Genomic DNA, 13,974 nt, shown 5'->3' with positions numbered 1-13,974 from the left:
CAACTGTATAGATTGATCTTCCCTTGATCTTATTCTTTCATTCTTTCCTTTTACAGATTATTTTGCATTGTTTCCTTGTAGATACGATTGTCTTTCTATTCTTTTCTTCTTCATTGGTTGTATAAATATAACCCCTTATCAATGGAATAGATATGCATTTCCACATATTTTGATTGCACATTTAACATGGTATCAGCCTAATCTTGATCCTCTCCAAAACCCTTTTTTTTTCTCTCTCTCATTTTTATCCACTTCTTCTCATGGATGCTGTTGAAGAAGCTGCCCAAGCTGCTGCCCCTCTTCCCGTTTCAGATCTGGATGGGCCGTCTCCATTTTTTATCCACCACTCTGACAATCCTGGCGCCATTCTGGTCACTCAACCACTCAAAGGTAATAATTATCCTACTTGGAGCCGTGCCATACGCATGGCCCTTGAGGCCAAACACAAACTGGGATTCATTGATGGTTCCATTACTCAACCCGATGCCGCCTCCCCTAAACTTCTCCAATGGAAGTGTTGCAACAGCATGGTCCTTTCTTGGATTGCTAATTCCCTCGCCACCAACATTTCTTCACGCCCGACCAATATAACCAAATCATTTCCCTCTTACAATCGGGTTATCTCACTCCATTGGCTAATGCCGCAGGTAACGCTTCCATCCCTCCCATTTGGGTCATTGATTCAGGCGCCACCCGTCATATGGCATCAAATTCCTCTCTTTTTCAACCTCACAGTCTGAAACCTTACTCATCTCCCATTACATTACCTATTGGGATCGTACTTCAGTCACCCATATTGGGACGTGTATTCCCATCTCTATTTTACCATTACGTGATGTTCTTTTTGTTCCCTCTTTTAATTTTAATCTCATTTCAGTTCGACAACTTGTTCAGTCTCTTAATTGTTCAGCCGTATTTACTCTTACCCATTATTTTTTACAGGACCTGCAAACGAAGGAGACAATCGGACTGGGTAAGGCTCATGGAGGTCTATACATATTGGACGACGTAACTTCTCCACCCCTTGCGGCTTTCACTATTTCCCCAACCCCTGACCTTTGGTACTATTGCCTTGGGCACCCCTCCAATAATGTTTTTTTCCCTTGAAATAAAATTGAACCTACCATTACTACATCAAATAAACATATTTGCCCATTTTCCCTTTAGATAAGAAAACCCGTCTCCCTTTTCCATCTAGTGTGATCTCCACAACTCACTGTTTTGCATTAATACATTGTGACATTTGGGGACCTTGTTTTGTCCCTGCGCTTTGTGGTGCACATTTTTTCCTAACAATTGTTGATGACTTCTCTTGGTGCACATGGATTTTTCTTCTAAATCACAAATCTGATGCTTGGACTCAATTGCAGAATTTGTTTTTCTATGGTAAAGACTCAGTTTGGTTGCCAAATCAAACAACTCCGTTCCAACAATGGTCGTGAATTAATCATGCCTCCAGAGAATTTTTTAGCACTCATGAGGTTATTCATCAACATAGTTGTGTCGACACACCCCAACAAAATGCGATTGTTGAAAGAAAATACCGCCATCTACTAAATGTCGCTCGTGCTCTTTTCTTCCAAGCCCGCTTACCATCAAAATTTTGAGGTGAATGTGTCCTTACAGCCACCCATCTCATTAACTGATTACCTACTAAGGTTTTGAACAATTGCTCACCCCTTCAAGTCCTTACCACAAAACCCCCATCTTACCACCATCTCCGCACATTTGGTTGCCTTTGCTATAGCCACAATCACAACTTCATCAAACATAAGTTCGATTCCTGTGCATCCCCAGGTGTTTTTTGTTGGTTACCTACTCTAGTTGCCCAATTACCAGACAATCAACTAGTGGCTATTGCATCTTCCTTGGTTCTAGTCCAATCTCTTAGAGGTCGAAGAAATAGCACACTGTATCCCGCTCCTCGGCCGAGGCCGAATATTGATCCATGGTTGTTGTAACTTGTGAGCTTATTTGGTTGACTACGCTACTAGGACTTGGGGATTTCACGGACCCACCCCATCTTCTGACCATTGCGTCCTTATAGCCACCCATCTCATTAACCGATTACCTACTAAGGTTTTGAACAACCGCTCACCCCTTCAAGTCCTCACTACAAAACCCCCATCTTACCACCATCTCTGCACATTTGGTTGCCTTTGCTATCGCCACAATCACAACTCCATCAAACATAAGTTTGATTTTCGTGCATCCCAAGGCGTTTTTGTTGGTTATCCCTATGCTTAAAAGGGCTACAAGGTCTTTGACCTAGCCACCTGCACCATCTATGTCAGTCGTGAGGTCACAGTTCATGAAGCCATTTTTCATTTTCACACATTTCCCACCCCATCTTCTGACCACCGCGTCCTTCCTCTCCTTATTATGGACTCCATCAACACCGATCCACCACCAGCACCCAATCCAACCCCGGCTACCACCACCCCTCCACCCCCACCCGATCCCAATGCACCCCATCCCACTGATCATAACCCACCCCAGGCCGAACTCACTCAACCTACCCCACCTCTAGCCGACCCCTCCCTAAACCCTATAATCCCTCTCAAACGCTCACAAAGAAAACACCAACAACCCTTACATCGAAAGGACTTCCATTGTTATGTCGCTGCCCATCCATCTTCTCCTTCCACTGGAGGTGCTTTCTCTCCCATGGCCTCTTCTGTTTCTTATCATGTACTCTCACCATCTCATTTTCAGTTTATCAGGTCTCTCTCTGCCATCAAGGAACCTGCTAGTTTTGTAAAGGCTTCTCTGTCCCCGGATTGGAAGGAGGCTATGCATGCCAAGATTCAGGCTCTTGAACTTAATAATACTTGGACTCTGGTACCCTTACCATCCCTTGTTAAACCCATCAATTGCAAATGGGTCTACAAAATCAAGCAAAAGGCTGACGATTCAATCGAGCGTTATAAAACCCATTTGGTCGCCAAGGGTTACACCCAAACTGAGGGCTTCGATTACCATGAAACCTTTGCCCCAGTTGCAAAGTTAGTCACTGTTCGTATGTTACTTGCCATTGCGGTTGTCAACCATTGGTCTCTCTACCACCTTGATGCGCAAAACATCTTTTTACATGGTGACCTCGATGAGGAGGTATATATGCACCTTCCACCTGGTTATTAAGGACAAGGGGAGAATGTTGTTTGTCATCTCAATCGCTCTTTGTATGGTCTCAAACATGCTTCCTACCAATGGTTTGCCAAGCTCTCCACAGCTCTTATCCGACTTGGTTTTACTCAATCCAAGGCCGATTATTCTTTGTTCTTTAAAGGTCCTGATGCTTCCGCAATTTATATTTTGGTGTATGTCGAGGACATTCTCATCACAGGGCCTAACACTATCGCCATTACTGCCTTGAAGTCCACCTTGCATCAGCAATTTTGCCTCAAGGATCTCGGCCCTGTCAAATACTTTCTTGGCCTTGAGGTCGCTCGGTCTCACCAAGGAATCTTTTTAAATCAACGCCAATATACTTTGGACAATCTTTCAGACATGAATTTCTCTGGGGCTCGTAAGACTACTTTTCCTATGGAACAACATCTTAAGCTATCCCCCTCCGAGGGTGATTTACTTGGTGATGCCGGCCCTTATCAACGCCTGATTGGACGGCTTATTTATCTCACCATCACTATGCCTGATATTGTGCACACTGTTACTCTCCTAAGTCAATTCATGCATCAACCACGACAACCCCACATGGATGCTGCCACACGTCTCCTTCGGTACTTGCATAGCACTGCCGGCCAGGGCATCTTGCTATCCTCTTCTAGCTCTCTCACTTTGTGAGCTTACTGTGATTTGGACTGGGCTAGTTGCCCAATTACCAGACGATCAACTAGTGGCTATTGCATCTTCCTTGGTTCTAGTCCAATCTCTTGGAAGTCGAAGAAATAACACACTATATCCCTCTCCTCGGCCGAGGCCGAATACCGATCCATAGCTGTTGCAACTTGTGAGCTTATTTGGTTGACTACACTACTCCAGGACTTGGGGATTTCACAGACCCACCCCATTCCCCTGTTTTGTGATAATCAAGCCACACTTCACATTGCAACCAATCCTGTGTTCCATGAGCGTACTGAACACATTGAGATTGACTGCCATATCGTTCGGGACAACATTAAGAATGGTCTTCTCCGCCAGGATTATGTTCCCAGTTGTGATCAAGTAGCGGATATATTCACTAAGGCTCTGGGTGCTGCTTTATTTTCCACTCTGAAGGCCAAGTTGGGTGTTCTCAACATTCACAGCCCAACTTGAGGGGGGAGTATTGGAGCTCATGCAAATCACACATATCACATTTCTCACATGTGATAATACATCTGTATAGATTGATCTTCCCTTGATCTTATTCTTTCATTCTTTCCTTCTACAGATTATTTTGTATTCTTTCCTTGTAGATACAAGTGTCTTTCTATTCTTTTCTTCTTCATTGGTTGTATAAATCTAACCCTTTATAAATGGAATAGATATGAATTTCCACATATTTTGATTGCACATTTAACAAGAAGGGTGATAAGGAAATATTGAATGTATAGTTATCTTGAAAATGGTCTAGATTGGTAACATGTCAAATTTTAGGCTTATATTTAAACATATGCTCTCCCTGTATTAATAATATATTCTTTGGTATATTAACTGACTATTTCTATTTTGAAAAGTTTCATTTTTTAACAGATTTTCAAATTTTAATTTTCCACTTGATCAACTATGTTTTGACTGAAACTAGACATCTCCGCAATGGACCTTTGGGTCCATTTGTCCACAAAAATTCTGCTCTATCCAATCTACCATGTGGTAGATATTTGTGCCAGTGTAACAAACTCCCTAGATCTAATGGACTAGAAAATCTTTGATGGCAAAAAATGTTTCATAAAACTTTACTTTAACAATAAATATGAAATGACAGCATCTACCCTCCACTTCATGTCTCTCTCAACAAAAGATGATAAGCCAAATAGGATTTATATGCTAGGCCATATAACCACCGATTGTTAGTTGTGACATAAATCACGTCCAATAGAAGGAATGAAACCATCCCCAAGAAAATGGGTTAATCAAGGTCGGCCTGAGATGGGTTGAGCCCGACAATTGAACCTATTCTGAGATATCTCAGCCTGACCTAGGGCCGGGTTGGGCTTGGGTTGAGCTAAGAGGACTCAGGGTTGGGCTAGGGTTTTAAAAAAACTGGCCCAACCTGGCCCTATTTCACCCCTAGCTATTAGCATTTTTTTGTCTCTCTCCCTCTCTCCTCATATGAAATGACCTCCCAAGTCCCAATCCTCCCATGTATCATATTGCTTTATTGCATCTCTTTGGTGCACTTCCCTATGCCACCTCCTCAGATAACTCTCTCTCAACATTAATTATAAGTATTTTATTTCAAACTTGAATCCTCTCCAGAGCGTTTCCAACAGCTGGAAGCACTCTAGGTCCGGATGCTTCCAGCTGTTGGATGCACGCTGGAGAGGATTTCTTTCCCTTTTTTGTCTTCCTTAGTATGACAGTAGTGGAAAAACATACAAAAGGAATGATTCTATCAATTTGATTCAATATATAATTTCCTTATGCTTCTAGCTATTGGATGCGTGCTGGAGAGGATTTCTTTCCCTTTTTTTTTCAACCTTAGTAAGACAGTAAAGGAAAAACGTACAAAATGATTGATTCTATCAATTTGATTCAATATATAATTTCCTCATTCAAAAACCTAGAAATGGAAAATCATTAACTTGGATGAGTAAGAAAAAGAAAGAAATTTAGAATTAATGGTACCATGTAAGGTTGTCACCAACCCCAAATACTTCATTATAAATAGTTGATGATAGTAAAACATCCTAAGAAGCAAAGAGATCGAAGAGAGAATTACAAGAGAGGGAAAGGAAGAAAATGTCAGGTGGCTGTGATTTTAATTGTGTGTCGCCTAACCCTAGGAATTGTCCTCCTCAGAGCTGTTGTCCTAATATTGGTCAGTGATGATGATGATCTTAATAATATGATATCACTTTGGGTTTAATTCAAACTGTATATATATGTGATTGATGATGTGGGTTTTCTCTGATGATCTTTGTTTGTGTTTTTTTTTTTTTTGTAATTCTTTGCAGGTAAGTATGAATGGCCGGAGCTTGTAGGAGTATTTAATTCGGTTGCTGTGAAGGAGATCCAAAAAAGCTACCCGCAGATGAACTTTTGTGTGGTGCTAGTAGGAACCCAGAAGCCTTCTGATGTTATATGTTGCAATCGTGTGATCCTTGTGGTTGATGCCAATGGTGAAGTCATTCAAGTCCCCAAAATTGGTTAAGAGAGTATTTTGATCATGACTCATTACTCATAACTCAATAAATCCCTCAATTTGGATAATAATGTTTGTTCTAGATTAATGAGATTTTTTTTTGAGAAAAGAACACTGCCTGGCAACGCCTCCTATGATCTCTCACTTGGGGCAATGAAATGATCGATGACCCTACCCCTCCCCTTGGATGCCCCCGTGCATGCACTCCCATTGCCCTGTGCTGGCACAAAGACAATGCAGCCTGACAACAAACTCCTCTTTTTATTTTTTTATTGGGAGAGTGTTCTCTGCCTGACAGCGTGGCCCCTTGCACCAACTCAGGTGCCGATCATAGCGTGCGGAATTTTTCACATTCACAAGGGTAGGGTGATCATTTTGCCTCCCTTTGTGTTTGAGAAGAAGCTCCACGGTATAAGGCAGGCTTCTTTTCACATTTTTATTTGATGGGGTGTAGGGTGGAACAGTTTGAAGGATTTAGGGTTCCGACTCTGGATTAGATCAGCCACTATTAATCCCGAATGAACTCAATCAAGTTTGAGAATAGGAGCTATCCATTCTTGCTGTTAGGGTTGTCAATGGATCAAATTTGATTTGGATTCCATGTCTCCGTTTTGATAATAGTTTTTTTTTTTTTTTTTTGGTGGTAGAATCCATTTTGAGAATAGTTTACATTAAGGGTTTGGTTGAATCTGATCAATGGTGCGGTTTATTAAAAAGTGATCCGACAAGAAAATAAATCATAAGGGGGTATTTTTTACATAAAAGCATCAGGTTGAGGGACATTTGGTCGGTTGCTAAATGGGGGGGATTATTATCCTCTCCAATTCCTTATGGGTTGGTAGTGCGGCAGTGTCAGGTGGATTTTCGACATGTGGTAGCCCGAACATCCAACAGTCTGAACTCAACATAGTCAATGAACTCGGACCGTTGGATGTTCAAACTGCCACGTGTCAAACATCGACACTAGCACTGTCGCACTGCCGGGCTATAGGGAATTAGAGAGGATAATTTTCCAAATGGGGGTGGGGTGCAAGTTTTATTCCATCTCCGTGATTTATTACTCCTGATCACGGATTCCCTACATTCCCGTTTGTTTCGGCGTAAAATTTTACTTCCTAAGGCTTTGTTTGTTTCGGCGTAGAATTCACTTCAAAAAATTTGACAAATAAAATTTTACACGTTGAAAAGCATTCCAATGTTTTTTTTTTTTATGGAAAAAAACTTTGAAAAAATTTTACATTTACGAAGTAATATTTACCAAGAAAAATTTTTGAGGTAAAATTTTCCAATGTTTATTTTCATAAAAAAAACAAGCATTAGACAATTTTACATGTCAAATTTTTGAAGTGAAAAATTTCAGCAGGTAAAAATTTTATGCGAAATCAAACTGAGCCAAAGCTGGTCAGTGGACTAGAAAACTTTTCTCCTATGTGATTATATTTGAGGTGTTTTTTTTTTATATTTCCAATTTTACTCACAAATGCACCCACCCGCATAGGGTGACAACTGGCCATCGGGGGGGAGATGGCAGTGAGGCCCAACGATTCTCCATTCCTTTGAGGTGATGGCGAAAAATCACATCCATTCCCTCACAAGAGGAGATGGCGATGGCTGGTGCTGATGGGAGGTGGTCGTATGGGCAAAATTGGAAATATCAAAAGGGATCCCAAACATATTTATATCAAACTTGAAGAATTGGCGCAGTGGTGAGCTGGGGCGAGCCGTAAACTCGGACATCTTAAGTTTGAATCGCACTGCCCTCACCTCCTTGGGCCAGCCATCACTCAATCTCAAGCCAGTTGGCTGCTAGGCACGGTGGTCGTCTTGTTGCCGGGGGGATTAGTCGGGCCAATGTGTGTGGATACCCCTCGTTATCGAAAAAAAAAAAGGAGAGAAGCATAAGAGACGCTATTTCTCCAAATGCTAGGGGATATACGATCTAATTATGATAAGGCCCGTGCATGAAAACCAACTATTAATATTATGGGAAAATAACGTACATACTAGTGGGATGTAATGGAATTTTACACGCTTGCATCTTATTGATCATCAAATCCTTCAGTGCCATTCCAACATGTCCATTATTGTAATCTCCCTCTCTCTCTCTCTCTCTCTCTCTCTCTCTCTCTCTCTCTCTCTCAACCCACGTCCGCACTGACCCTACCCCCTGGCCGCCCCACCCTATCTTGACCTCATGAGCTGACCATGTATGGACAAGGCCCATGCATGAAAACCGAGTGCTAATATTATGGAAAAATAATGTACACACTAGCATGATGTAATGGAATCTTACACGCTAGCATCTTATTGATCGTCAAATCATTCTCTCCATATCTCAGCCTCTCCAACCTGTCCATTATTGTAATCTCTCTCTCTCTCCAACCCACGCTTGTACTACCCTTGGCCACCCCACCCTATCTCGACCTCTCCAAGTTAGGTATTTGACCTACACGTCAAAGCTCTAGAGCTAATGGAACGCATTAAATCAAGCCCTTTAACCTCTACCATACTAGGCTGGCCCAATCTAGCGCCCATACACTAGATCGAACCTCATTAGGCACATAACACTCTCCCTCCCACAGCCGCATCTCCTACTGCTCTATTGTGCAGCATCCCCACATCTGAATACTTTGTTTCCCCCACCTCCCACTGTCATGTTCCCCCCTGACCTGCCTTCCACCAGCTCTCCCCACTACCAGTCAATCGTGGCCTCCGCACCCCAAATCTCTCCTCCCACACACACCTAAAGCTACTGCTCCCCATCCTCTCCCCCACCCCCTCCCACAACCACCTCTCCCATTGCTCTATTCATGCAGCCTCCCCTCCTCCCATTCCCCTGTTCCCCTTCCCTCCCCTCCAACCTTCACCTCCTCCACACAATGATTGCCAAGATTACCAAATTCGGACCAAGCATAAGCAACGTGACACAAAATTTCCTCCAGTTTAATATCGTAGGAAATTCAAATAGATCCCATCAACAACACTGAACAAACTTCACTCTAATTGAAAGATCAGAACCTCCATATGATTCTTCAAGCGCCACAGAATTAAATCCAAATATGTCAGATTACATACAAACATTGGAGATCTTGCCACTTTGAATACAAATTTGAAGTTCTTCAATCGATTCACAATGCCATGACACACACCAAAAATAAAATAAAAATTCAAGTACCATCTCACCTACAATGCGACGATCAACTGAGCTTTGTTAAATCCCAATTCAAGCACCAGAACACAAGAATTCACCATTTTGAGCCAGATTTAGGTACTTAAAGAGTACTGGAATTCAACAATTACCAGTTAGGTTTCATGAATTTTTTTGACAAAACAGGGGAATTTTAGTGTGTGATTGATAAAATTGGGATTGCCCCAACCAATCAGCCTTTGTGACAAGACTTTAGTGCCAACAGTGTGGTGGTCAACAGAGTAGGGTTGGAAGACCTATGCTCAGAGGAGTGCCATCATAATAGTGAACACCAAGTGGGTATTTAAGGCCTTAATTCAACACCCCCCTGTCAACCTAGGAATTACAGTATGCTAGTTTTCAAGTATTAATAACACCCCCTATTCTTCTAAAGGAACAAATTATTAACCATAAGCCACATTCTATAGAAACCATTTCAACAATATTTAACTAAAAAATATTTATTTGCAAGCACATTAAGTTACCAAGCATAAGTTTAAGTTTTTTTTTCATTAATTTATTAGCAAACAACCCCAAAATGGAGGCAATCATAACATCATCATCAAACATGTGAGTACTTACACGAATATCAGAAATCTATAAGCGAGGGTTTGTTGGACTCTCTAGCCAGACAAGCTTTGTCCATGGACCAATTGCAGATTCAATAGCACTTAGATCAGTTGTATCCACTCCCTTGTACATTATTAGCATATATTTTCTTAGTATGAAGGAAAACTAAGATAAGAAGAAAAGGGGAAAAAATAATAATAATACTAACTTCACTACAACTCCTTTCTTCGGAACTACTCGTGATAATAACAGGGTTAGCCACACATGTTATCATACAAACAATACATAAGGGAGAATATTCTTGTATTTAACGAGAGCATCTAGTGTTGAAAGCTTGACATGTACCCAGTGAAGTCGTCACTGTAAGTACCGTGGTCCTCGGGACGAGGGTTCCTCAGCCTTATGGCGACAAAGATTGGCTTCGATGAATAACGGCGTATCATTCCGATATATCATCATGGGGATTGGGATCATGCTTTATAAAGAAATAGAGTCACCACTTAGGGTTAGGGCCTAGGACCCAATGGGTGTAGCCCCATCCGGGGTTAGCGGAAAGGGCTACGTGATTCTATATGGTCTGGTCAGAGATTCAAGGTAAGTAGTCAGGTTACAAGGGTGGGAAGGTGTTAGGCACCCACCTCGCCCGGATAAATCTATTTTTCTACTAGATGCTGGTTTTTGAATATTCTCCCTTGATAATATATCTTATACAAACATATGAGGCTAAGTTATGATACACTAATCTTGACAAAGAAAGAAAAAATCATTTATTATGTACACTAAATGAGTTGCTTTAATTGTCTACATTATGCCAAAAATAAAGAGAGGGAAAGAGACAGATACCTGTCTAGAAATGCAAGAAATAAATGAAAGCGCACCGAGGGCAAAATATGTGATGTCTCACAGCTCAGGTGGAGATGGACGATTGGCTTGTCTCTCTCTTGTTGGATAGAATGAGGCTATACGAGATGAGTTTTGTCACTCAGACTTCGGATAGAGTAACGGCTATATAAGAGATTTTCGTTATCTGTATACAGACAGAATAACGGCTGTAAAGGGGGTTTTTCATTATCTGTACACTGACGGGATAACAATACCCAAGAACATAATAGCTCTATGCTTGGATGGGTAACCGAAGGATCTACCCACGTCGAAGAACTCCACTCACTCACATACTCACGAGGGAAAGACGGAGGAAAAGAGGGTGAAAAAGAGGGCAAAACAAGCCCTGGAGGGTCTCCTTACCTGAGAAAAACTTGTGAAATGAGGGAGGGGGACCCTCTATTTATAGGGAGGGGTCCCCTCTCTCTCCTGACCAGATAAGCCCTCCATGGCGACGTGGGGATGTCTACGGTGCCATGGGGGACTTTTCCACGACGCCGCGGGTGACGTCAGCAAGCTAATGTCACACCTCCTCGTGGCGCCGTAGAAATCTGGTACACATCCCCACGGTGCAGTGGGAAGGAGTTCATAGAGCCGTGGGAAGGAGTCCACGGCGCTGTGGGGACGCAGTGCCATTTTTCTTTATTTTTTGGGTTTTTGGCTCCCTTCTAACTCTACAAAAAATTTTCTGTCGGGGGGCTGCCTGCCCCCTAAACCCCCACGGCCCGCTAATAGGCTAATGGGACTGCCGTGGTGGGGGAGGGTGAGCAGTACCTCCTTCAGTATTTGGTAAAAGGGTCTTATAAGTCATTTTAGGGATGTTAGGGTGATTTGGTTTAGATGTAGGGACAAGAGTCCTTCTTGAGAGAGATACCGATGTCTGTCAGTGTCCTATTGTCATCATCACCGGGGGGTGACAAAATTCAGTGTCTACAGGTGAGTTTCTTCTTCTTGATAATGCTACCTATATATGGTCTGCCTGCAAGGAAACATATGGATAGCTTAGCAAAGATGCCCAGGTTTATGAACTCTGAAAGAAGGTCCTTCATACCACTTAGGGGGAATTGACTGTCTCCAAGTACTATGCTACTCTTCGCAGCCTTTGGCAATAGTACCATTTTTCTGATTACCATCCTTCCACTCCTGGTGATATTGCCTCTTACAAGAAGCATGTTGACAATATACGGGTTTATGACTTCTTGGCTAGATTAAATGTGGATTATGATCAGATTAGAGTTCAAGTGTTGGGCCACTCTCCATTTCCCACACTTGAACAGTCCTATGCCTTGGTCTCCTCTGAAGAGAACCGTAGGGCTACCATGCTCCGTCCTCCATCTACTGAGAGATCAGCTCTCTAGACTGCTTCCACGGCTGTTCCTATGACTGCTGGTTCCTCCCCTTCTGGTGATGGTTCTACCAAGGGCATTGTTACTTGTGAGCATTGTAATAGGCCCTACCACACCAAGGACAAATGTTGAAAACTTCACGAGAAACTAACTGAGTTTGAAGCTAAACAGGCTACCAAGAAGAAACCAAACAAGAAAGTCCATCACTCTGAGTCTATTGCTACAGCCCCTACTACTGACACTGGCCTATCTCAGTAGGATTTACAGGCATTCCTACGTGTGCTCAAGTCTTCCGTTGCTACTGCCTCTACTACATTAGCTACTGCTAATTCACTTACTCTTTCAGGTTCAAACTTTGCTCGGTCAGGTATTTCATTTGGTGGTCATTGTGCTTCAGTAGCTTTCCATCCTTGGATCATTGATTATGGAGCTACAGATCACATGACTTGGTCTTCTAGTCTTTTCCATCGTTATTCTCCCACTTCTGGGAAAGACAAAGTCAAAGTAGTTGATGGTTCCCTTTCTTCCATCTTTGGAAAAGGAATCATCAACTACACTTCCTCTCTTCCTTTGTCTTCTGTTTTACATATTCTTAATTTTACTACTATCCTTCTTTCTATTAGTAGTATTACTCGTGACCTTAACTGTAAAGTAACTTTTTCTCCTTCCCATTGTGTTTTTTAGGATCTGGGCTCTGGGAAGACGATTGGATTGGGTAAAGTACATAGTGGCTTATACCTGTTTGATGATGGTCGTCTCACTCTACCCCTATTACCAACTCCACATCAGAACTCCTTAGTCTCTTCTGAAATTTACCAGTGGCACTCTTGACTAGGTCATCCTCCATTAGGAATTTTAGCATCTTTATTTCCTACTTTGGTCAAAAAATGTGATAAGACAGATTTTTTTTTGTGAGGCTTGTGATCTGGCCAAACAGACATGTTCAACTTATTCTATTTCTAATAAAATGAGTTCTTTACTTTTCCATTTGGTGTAATCTGATGTTTGGGGCCTGAGTCGTAAGACTTCTCTTTCTGGTAATCGTTGATTTGTTTCCTTTATCGTTTGTCACTTTAGACACACATGGGTTTATCTTATGCATACAAAAAATCAGGTGTTTTCATGTTTTCAGCATTTTCATAAAATGGTTCAAACTCAGTTCCAGGCTACTCTCAAAATTTTGAGAAGTGATAATGGAACCGAGTATACAGAAAAACAATTTCAAAAGTATTTTGCTGATCATGGGATCATTCACCAGACCAGTTGTGTTGATATCCCAGCCCAAAATGGTGTAGTTGAATGAAAGAACTGTCATTTATTTGAAGTGGCCTGAGCTTTAATATTTGCTCGACTTGTAACGTCTCAATATTAGGGGGATGTTGTCCTCACTACAACCCATGTTTTTCACTGTTTTTCATATTTCTTTTGCAAATCGCCATTCTGGGCATTGTTTTCTTAACAGACTCAACTAACCAAAAAGGGAGCAAAGTTTGAATGGTCTGATGTATGTGAAAAGAGTTTTCGTGAGCTAAGGGAATGATTAGTAACAGCCCTAGTTTAACTATTCCGGATGGCACGGGTGGCATGATAGTATACATAGATGTGTCACGAACTGGATTAGGTTGTGAACTTATGCAAAAAGGGAAGTTGGTCGCCTATGCATCAAGACAGTTAAAGGAACA

The 13,974-nt window shown here is 41.9% G+C and overlaps 1 long non-coding RNA gene across 1 annotated transcript; it reads right to left on the bottom strand.

Moving 5' to 3' along the window:
- Positions 1-3,389: 3,389 nt before the first annotated feature.
- On the bottom strand, positions 3,390-10,313 carry LOC122641352. Its single transcript, XR_006329892.1, has 3 exons — positions 10,273-10,313; positions 10,079-10,187; positions 3,390-3,402 (listed from the first exon to the last, which is right to left on the bottom strand). It is a non-coding gene; the product is annotated as an uncharacterized LOC122641352 (long non-coding RNA).
- Positions 10,314-13,974: the final 3,661 nt, after the last annotated feature.

Source organism: Telopea speciosissima, chromosome 10, assembly GCF_018873765.1.
Source record: "Telopea speciosissima isolate NSW1024214 ecotype Mountain lineage chromosome 10, Tspe_v1, whole genome shotgun sequence".
NCBI lineage: Eukaryota > Viridiplantae > Streptophyta > Magnoliopsida > Proteales > Proteaceae > Telopea > Telopea speciosissima.
This window is presented reverse-complemented; position numbering and strand designations above follow the sequence as displayed.